We start from the raw sequence: 9,321 nt of genomic DNA on the forward strand, positions 1-9,321 counted from the left end.
CGTTGCAGATCACACGGGATCCTTTTTCAAGCTCATACAAACACACATTAGGGGGTAATATATACCCATGTGAACAATCCAACAATTGTACAATAATCATAGTGCAAATTAGCAGAAAAAGAAAAAAAAATGCATACCGTATATACTCGAGTATAAGCCGAGTTTTTTCAGCACGATTTTTCGTGCCGAAAATGCCCCCCTCGGCTTATACTCGAGTGAACTCTCCGCCTGTCAATCCCTTTATAAGTGGTCTTCAACCTGCGGACCTCCAGATGTTGCAAAACTACAACTCCCAGCAACATGCTGGGTGTTGTAGTTTTGAAACCTCTGGAGGTCCGCAGGTTGAAGACCACTGCGGCCTTCGTCATCATCATCCAGCCCCCCCCCCCCTTTTTGTTTTGTACTCACCTCGGCGGAAAGTTAGGTCCATCTATGCTGCAGGGACCGTCCGGTGGGGAAGATTAGTCATTGTGGGCTGTCCATTTTCACCGGGGGGGCCTCTTCTCCGCGCTTCGGGCCCGGCCCCGGAGTAGTGACGTTGCCTAGACAATGACGCACAGGGACGTTCATGCGCAACGTCCCTGTGCTTCGTTGTCAAGGCAACGTCACTAGTCCAGGCCCGAAGTGAGGAGAAGAGGCCCCCCCCGGTGAAAATGGACAGCCCGCAGTGACTAACCATCCCCACCGAATGGTCTCTGCAGCATAGATGGCCCGGACCAGCTCACCATAACTTCCCGCCGAGGGGAGGTGAGTACAAAACAAAAAGGCGGGGGGGGGGTGGCTTGGATGATGACGAAGGCCGCAGTGGTCTTCAACCTGTGGACCTCCAGAGGTTTCAAAACTACAACACATAGCATGCCCTGAATACCCCTTTAACACTTAGCCCTTTGTTGACTGATCGTTGATGTGAAGCTGATGAAGCTGGACTCTCTAGTCTGATCTATAACTCAATGTAATACTATAGACCAGTGGTCTCCATCCTGTGGACCTCCAGATGTTGCAAAACTACAACTCTCAGCATGCCCGGACAGCCTTTGGCTGTCCGGGTATGCTGGGAGTTGAAGTTTTGCAACATCTGGAGGTCCGCAGGTTGAAGACCACTGATGAAGGGATTGAAAGGCGGTGATGATGAAGGGGGGGATGATGGGGGTCTGGATGATGACGGGGGTCTGGATGATTACATGGGGAGGGATGATGTATTTCCCACCGTAGGCTTATAGTCGAGTCAATAACTTTTCCTGGGTTTTGGGGGTAAAATTAGGGGCCTCGGCTTATATTCGGGTCAGCTTACACTCAAGTATATACGGTATCTTGTGAACCATATCACAGATATAAAACAGTAGTGAAAAAGTATATTTAAAGTGCTATCTTGTGGACTAAAATAATTAAAAACGCTTGATAATAATTAAAAATGCATATAATAGTACAGACATAATTAAGTACACAAACCTCTATGTCCTAATTAGAGATGAGCGAAATTACAGTAAATTCGATTCGTCACAAACTTCTCGGCTTGGCAGTTGATGGCATTTCCTGCATAAATTAGTTCAGCTTTCAGGTGCTCCGATGGGCTGGAAAAGGTGGATACAGTCCTAGGAGACTCTTAGGTCCTAGGATAAGTCATCAACTGCCGAGCCGAGAAGTTCGTGACAAATCGAATTTACTGTAAGTTCGCTCATCTCTAGTCCTAATACATAATCAAGTGCTGTGAACATAGATCATAAACAATGGGAAGGAGGAACGCTCACCTACTCTGCTAGGTAAAGGCGCCGGCAAGTGTGGGAGAATCTCCACTGCGCAGATGCAGGGAGCCGTAACGGAGTACTTGCGGGGATGTCAGCTGACTCTCCCAATCACGTGATCTGCGTCATCAAGCTTCTCTAAGTCACATGACCGTTGTCATGGAAAGGAGCGACGCTCCCACACGCTCTCCATGATTCTCGGCCCAATACATTGTAAAGTATATATTGTGTAGGAGGCATCAAATAAATGTGTAAGTAAATAGCATATAGTGAATCTAGTTATGTGCAAATAAAAATAGTGTAAAAAATGGTGTAAAAAAAGTCAGGATGAAGGGGGACGGACCTATGTGAGTAGTGTAGGGCACAAATCAAAGTCTTATATAGAAAAATAAAAATAGATAAAAAAAAATAATGAAAAAATATAGTAAAATAAAGAATGAATAATAAAAATTGTGTGTGTGATCTGAAACGTTGCTACTGATATGAAGTGAATAAACCTTTTTGCACCTTGGATTTCTCTATGGAGTGCTGCACCATTTGTTTGGATGGATTAATTATGGGACCCTGATCAGGTTCTCCCAACTTTTTTCTTAAAGCTGCAAGCTAAGTAGTGCTGCAAATTCTTTGTTTTTGGATATATATATATATATATATATATATATATATATGTGTGTGTGTATGTGTGGAGGCATCCTTTGCAATTTATTATTATATATATATATATTTTTTTTCCTCCCTTCTATTTGTAAGGAGAGGTGCTCTGTCCGACCGAAGCCAGTAGTAATGATAAGATAGATAGGTATTGTTTCCTTTTCTCTTTTCCTACTTTTTTCCTTCTTTCTTTCTTTTGTTTTTTTCTTTTTCTTTTTATGGTGTTTAAAGAAATAAAAATGATTATTATTATTATAATTCTAATGCCATATTGAAGGGGGTGTCTTCTTTAGATAAGACCTATTCGGATATAAGGATTTTCTAGGTGGCAGTTCATCCACTCATGACTGTCCATTTGCCAGTGTAGATAATTCTAGCTGTCCGGTTTTCCTACTGATCACTGGGGGTTCTGGTAACAGATGAGCAAGGATGAATAGAAAGGACTGACCCTAGCCAGATGTCCCCAAGACTAGACTAGAACATGATGCTAAAAGGGAGCTTGAAAGAAAACTCAAGGTTACGCTATAATCCTCATAGAACTGCACAAGCCGGGGACTAAAGATTGGCACCCAGGTACTCTAACTCAACAAAACAAAACTATCCAGAAATGGCAGTCAACATATCTTAACCAGAACAATGAGATTATTAGAAAACATAGAATGTGTTGACAGATTAAGAACCATTTGGTCCACCTAGTCTGCCCAATAATCTGAATACTATGAATAGTCCCTGGTCCTATCTTATATGAAGGATAGCCTTATGCTTATCCCATGCATGTTTAAACTCCTTCACTGTATTTGCAGCGACCACTTCTGCAGGAAGGCTATTCCATGCATCCACTACTCTCTCAGTAAAGTAATACTTCCTGATATTACTGCAGAAACATTTGCCCCTCTAATTTAAAACTATGTCCTCTTGTAGTTTTTCTTTTAAATCTCCTCTCCTCCTTTACCGTGTTGATTCCCTTTATGTATATAAAAGTCTCTATCATATCCCCTCTGTCTCTTCTTTCTTCTATACATGTTAAGGTCCTTTAACCTTTCCTGGTAAGTTCTATCCTGCAATCCATGTACTAGTTTAGTATCTTCTCTGAACTCTCTAGATTATCTATATCCTTTTGGAGATACGGCCTCCAGTACTGCGCACAATACTCCAAGTGAGGTCTCACCAGTGTTCTGTACAGCGGATGAGCACTTCTCCCTTTCTACTGCTTATACCTCTCCCTATACATCCAAGCATTCTGCTAGCATTTCCTGCTGCTCTATTACATTGTCTTCCTACCTTTAAAGGGGTATTCCAGGCCAAAACTTTTCTTTATATATCAACTGGCTCCGGAAAGTTAAACAGGTTTGTAATTTACTTCTATTAAAAAATCTTAATCCTTCCAATAGTTATTAGCTTCTGAAGTTTACTTGTTGTTTTCTGTTTAACTGCTCAATGATGTCACATCCCGGGAGCTGTGCAGTTCCTATGGGGATAATTTCCCATCATGCACAGCTCCCGGGACGTGACATCATCATTGAGTAGTTAGAGAGAAAACTTCAGAAGCTAATAACTATTGGAAGGATTAAGATTTTTAAATAAAAGTAATTTACAAATCTGTTTAACTTTCCAGAGCCAGTTGATATATATATATATAAGTTTTTGCCTGGAATACCCCTTTAACCCCTTCACGACGAGCGACATACATGTACGGCGCCGCAAAGTGTCAAGTACGTTGCGGGGTTCCGGGAGCGGCGTGTCACCGATAGGTGATCGGGCCGGGATGACTGCTGTTATCTAACAGCAGGCATCCCGGCACATCGCCGAGGGGGGTCCTGAGACCCACCCATGACCGCGATGGGCGCAAATCGCAGGTCAATTCAGACCTGCCATCTGCGCGATTCCGGGTCATACTGGTCACTGGTGACCCGGAAAATAAGAGGGATCTGTGGTGATCGAGACACCCTCGATCCCCCTGAAGGGATAGGAGTTTGGTGGCAGGGGTGCCACCCCTCCTATCCCTGCTATTGGTCGGCCGAGCGGGGGCAAAACGGGGGAACTGTCCAGGGACCGGTGCCGAAGGTCCCTTACCTGGATTCCGGATCGCGATCCTCCATGCGGGGATCCCCCACGTGCGGCGGCAGCAATTCATCCTGGTCCTGCCAGGTGAGTTGCTGCCTAGCAACATCCGAAGAGCCACAGTTTACAGTGGTCTCTAAACCGTGGCCCTCCAGATGTTGCAAACCTACAACTCCCAGCATGCCCAGACAGCTGTTTGCTGTGTGGGCATGCTGGGACTTGTAGTTTTGCAATATTCAGAGGGGTTCAGGTTGTAGATCACTATGCAGTGGTCTCAAACTATAGCCCTCCAGATGTTGCAAAACTACAACTCTCGGCATGCCCAGACAGCAGTTTGCTGTCTGGGCATGCTGCAAATTGTAGTTTTGCAACATCTGGAGGGCCACAGTTTTGAGACCACTGGACAGTGATTTACAACCTGAACCCCTCTAAATCTTGCAAAACTACAAGGCTGTCTTGGCATGCTGGGAGTTGTACTTGCGTGCCTCCAGCCGTTGCATAACTACATCTCACAGCATGCCCTTCCGCAATCAGTACATGCTGGGAGTTGTAGTTTTGCAACAGCTGGAGGCACACTGGTTGGAAAATACTGAGTTAGGTCATAGAACCTAACTTAAGGTTTTCCAACCAGTGTGCCTCCAGCTGTTGCAAAAGTACAACTCCCAGCATGCATGGTCTGTCAGTGCATGCTGGGAGTTGTAGTTTTTACCCCCTTCCTATGTGAATGTACAGGCCACATTCACACTGGCAGCAGATTACAGTGAGTTCCCCGCTTCAAGTTTGAGCTGCTGCAAATTTTCCACCGCAGCTCAAACTCCTAGCGGGAGACTCAGTGTAATCTGCCTCCAGTGTGAATGTAACCTAAAAACACTACACTACACTAACATAAAATAAAGAGTAAACACTACATATACACACGTACACTGCCCCCCCTACCACCCCCCTTCCCCAATAAAAATGAAAAACGTATTGTACGGCAGTGTTTCTAAGATGGAGCCTCCAGCTGTTGCAAAACAAATACTCCCAGCATTTCTGGACAGCAATTGACTGTCCAGGCATGCTGGGAGTTTTACAACAGCTGGAGGCACCCTGTTTGGGAATCACTGGCATAAAATACCCCTATGTCCACCCCTATGCAAGTCCCTAATTCAGGCCTCAAATGCGCATGGCGCTCTCACTTTGGAGCCCTGTTGTATTTCAAGGCAACAGTATAGGGTCACATATGGGGTATCGCCGTACTCGGGAGCAATTGCCTAACAAATTTTGGGGGGCTTTTTCTCCTTTTACCACTTATGAAAAGGAACAGTTGGGGTCTACACCAGCATGTAAGTGTAAAAAAAAATTAACATTTTTACACTAACATGCTGGTGTTGCCCTATACTTTTCATTTTCACAAGAGATAAAAGGGAAAAACGCCCCCCAAAATTTGTAACGCAATTTCTCCCGAGTACGGAAATACCCCATATGTGGGCGCAAAGTGCTCTGGGGGTGCACCATGTACATTTGAGGTGATTTGCACAGGGGTGGCTGATTGTTACAGCGGTTCTGACAAACGCAAAAAAAAAAACACACCCATTTTGGAAACTACACCCCTCACTGAGAATTTACACCCCACAGGTGTCTGACGGATCTTTGGAACAGTGGTCCGTGAAAATGAAAAATGTTGCACAGTCCACTGTTCCAAAGATCTGTCAGACACCAGTGGGGGGTAAATGCTCACTGTACCCCTCATTACATTCTGTGAGGGGTCCAGTTTACAAAATGGTATGCCATGTGGGTTTTTTTTTGCTGTCCTGGCACAATAGGGGCTTCCTAAATGCGACATGCCCCCCGAGCAAAATTTGCTCTCAAAAAGCGAAATATGATGCCTTCTCTTCTGAGCATTGTAGTTCGCCCGCAGTGCACTTCAGGTCCACTTATGGGGTACTTCCATACTCAGAAAAGATGGGGTTACTAATTTTGGGGGGGGGGGGTCTTTTCTGCTATTAACCCTTTAAAAAATGTGAAATTTGGGGGAAAACTAACATTTTAGTGAAAAAAAAAATCTTTTTTTTTACATATGCAAAAGTCGTGAAATACCTGTGGGGTATTAAGGTCCACTTTATTCCTTGTTATGTTCCTCAAGGGGTCTAGTTTCCAAAATGGTAAGCCATGTGTTTTTTTTTTTGCTGTTATAGCACCATAGGGGCTTCCTAAATGCGACATGCCCCCCAAAAACCATTTCAGAAAAACGTACTTTCCAAAATCCCCTTGTCGCTCCTTCCCTTCTGAGCCCTCTACTGTGCCCGCCGAACACTTTACATAGACATATGAGGTATATCCTTACTTGAGAGAAATTGGGTTGCACATACAAGTATATATTTTCTCCTTTTACCCCTTGTAAAAATTCAAAAATTGGGTCTACAAGAACATGCGAGTGTAAAAAATGAAGATTTTGAATTTTCTCCTTCACTTTGCTGCTTTTCCTGTGAAACACCTAAAGGGTTAAAACACCTACTGAGTGTCATTTTGAATACTTTGGGGGTGCAGTTTTTATAATGGGGTCATTTATGGGGTATTTCTAATATGAAGACCCTTCAAATCCACTTCAAACCGGAACTGGTCCCTGAAAAATAGTGAGTTTGAAAATTTTGTGAAAAATTGGAAAATTGCTGCTGAACTTTGAAGCCCTCTAGTGTCTTCCAAAAGTAAAAACTCGTCAATTTTATGATGCAAACATAAAGTAGACATATTGTGTATGTGAATAAAAAAAAAAACCATTATTTGGAATATCCATTTTCCTTACAAGCAGAGAGCTTCAAAGTTAGAAAAATGCTAAATTTTACATTTTTTCATCAAATTTGGGGATTTTTCACCAAGAAAGGATGCAAGTTACCACAAAAATTTACCACTATGTTAAAGTAGGATATGTCACGAAAAAACATTCTCAGAATCAGAATGATAAGTAAAAGCATTCCAGAGTTATTAATGTTTAAAGTGACAGTGGTCAGATTTGCAAAAAAGGGCTTCGTCCTAGAGGTGAAAAATTGGCTGCGTCCTTAAGGGGTTAAGTCTTCTGAAATAATTACTCCTAAATCCCTCTCCTCAGATACTGAGGTCAGGACTGTGTCAAATATTCTATATTCTGCCCGATGGCTTTTACACCCCAGGTGCATTATCTTGCGCTTATCCACATTAAATTTCAGTTGCCAGAGTTCTGACCATTCTAGTTTTCCTAAATCCTTTTCCATTTGGCGTATCCCTCCAGGAACATCAACCCTGTTACATATCTTTGTGTCATCAGCAAAAAGACCAATACCGAACCATCGAGACCTTCTGTAATATCGCTAATGAAGATATTAAACAATATTGGTCCCAGTACAGATCCCTGAGGTCCCCACTGGTGACAACACATTGCTCTGAATATTCTCCATTGACTACAACCCTCTGTTGTCTGTTACTCAGCCACTGCCTAATCCACTCAACAATATGGGAGTCCAAGCTCAATGACTGTAGTTTATTGATAAGTCTTCTATGTGGGACAGTGTCAAAAGCCTTACTAAAATCTAGATATGTGATGTCTACTGCCCCTCCGCCATCTATTATTTTAGTCACCCAGTCAAAAAAGTAAACCCATGTTGTTTTTCATCTTGCAATCCATGGGATTTTAGATGTTTCACAATCCTATCCTTTAGTAGGGTTTCCATTAATAGTTTAGTAGGGTTTCCAGGAATAATTTCACCAATGACTTCTAGAATAAATATGTATTCCTTTAACAATACAGATTATCTATTATTTATAATATGCAGTAAAAAAAAAAAACATTCTTTTAAGTATCCCTATCATTCCAGGTGAGAAAAAAGCATTTTTGTCTAATAAGATAAATGACAAAGTTTCCTATATTTGCTTGTACTATTGATCTATGCCAAGTTTGATTAAATGACAATGTCTATTAATACTTCATGACAAATGTACAACAATATGTATGGATATCATAAATCACTGTATGTTATCAAACTGCAGGGAAAGTTCACATGTAGGTAAATAGACCTTCAAGGAACATTAAATTAAGCTGCAAGGTACTGTATACCATCTTAATCCTTCCTGTACTTATTAGCTGCTGAATACTACAGCAGAAATTATTTTCTTTTTGAAACACAGAGCTCTCTGCTGACATCATGAGCACAGTGCTCTCTGCTGACATCTCTGTCCATTTTAGGAACTGTCCAGAACAGCATATGTTTGCTATGGGGATTTCCTTTTACTCTGGACAGTTCCTAAAATGGACAGAGATGTCAGCAGAGAGCACTGTGTTTGTGATGTCAGCAGACAGCTCTGTGTTTCAAACAGAAAATAATTTTCACTGTAGTATTCAGCAGCTAATAAGTACAGGAAGGATTAAGATGTTTTAATAGAAGTCATTTACAAATCTGTTTAACTTTCTGGCACCAGTTGATAAAAAAAAAAAAAAAAAAAGTTTTTCACATGAGTACCCCTTTAACCCCTTAAGGACCCTTGACTTACGCGTACGCCATGACACCCTGGTACTTAAGGACCCATGACGTACACGTACGTCATGGACAATTCCGGTCCCCGCCGGGCGGGGATCGGACCGGGATGCCTGCTGAAATCATTCAGTAGGCATCCCGTGCAAACGCCCAGGGGGGTCATTAGACCCCCCCATGTCGGCGATTGCAAAAAAACGCAAGCGAATTCACACTTGTGAATCGCTGCGATTCCGGTTTTGCGGGTCACTGGTGACCCGCTGACCCGGAGATACAAGGTGATCGGGGGTGTAGGATACACCCCAGATCACCTCCTGTATCTATGGGGAGGTGGCGATTTTGTCACCCCCCCAGGATCGCTGCTATTGGCTGGACGATCATCC

Source organism: Hyla sarda, chromosome 4 (assembly GCF_029499605.1).
Source record: "Hyla sarda isolate aHylSar1 chromosome 4, aHylSar1.hap1, whole genome shotgun sequence".
NCBI lineage: Eukaryota > Metazoa > Chordata > Amphibia > Anura > Hylidae > Hyla > Hyla sarda.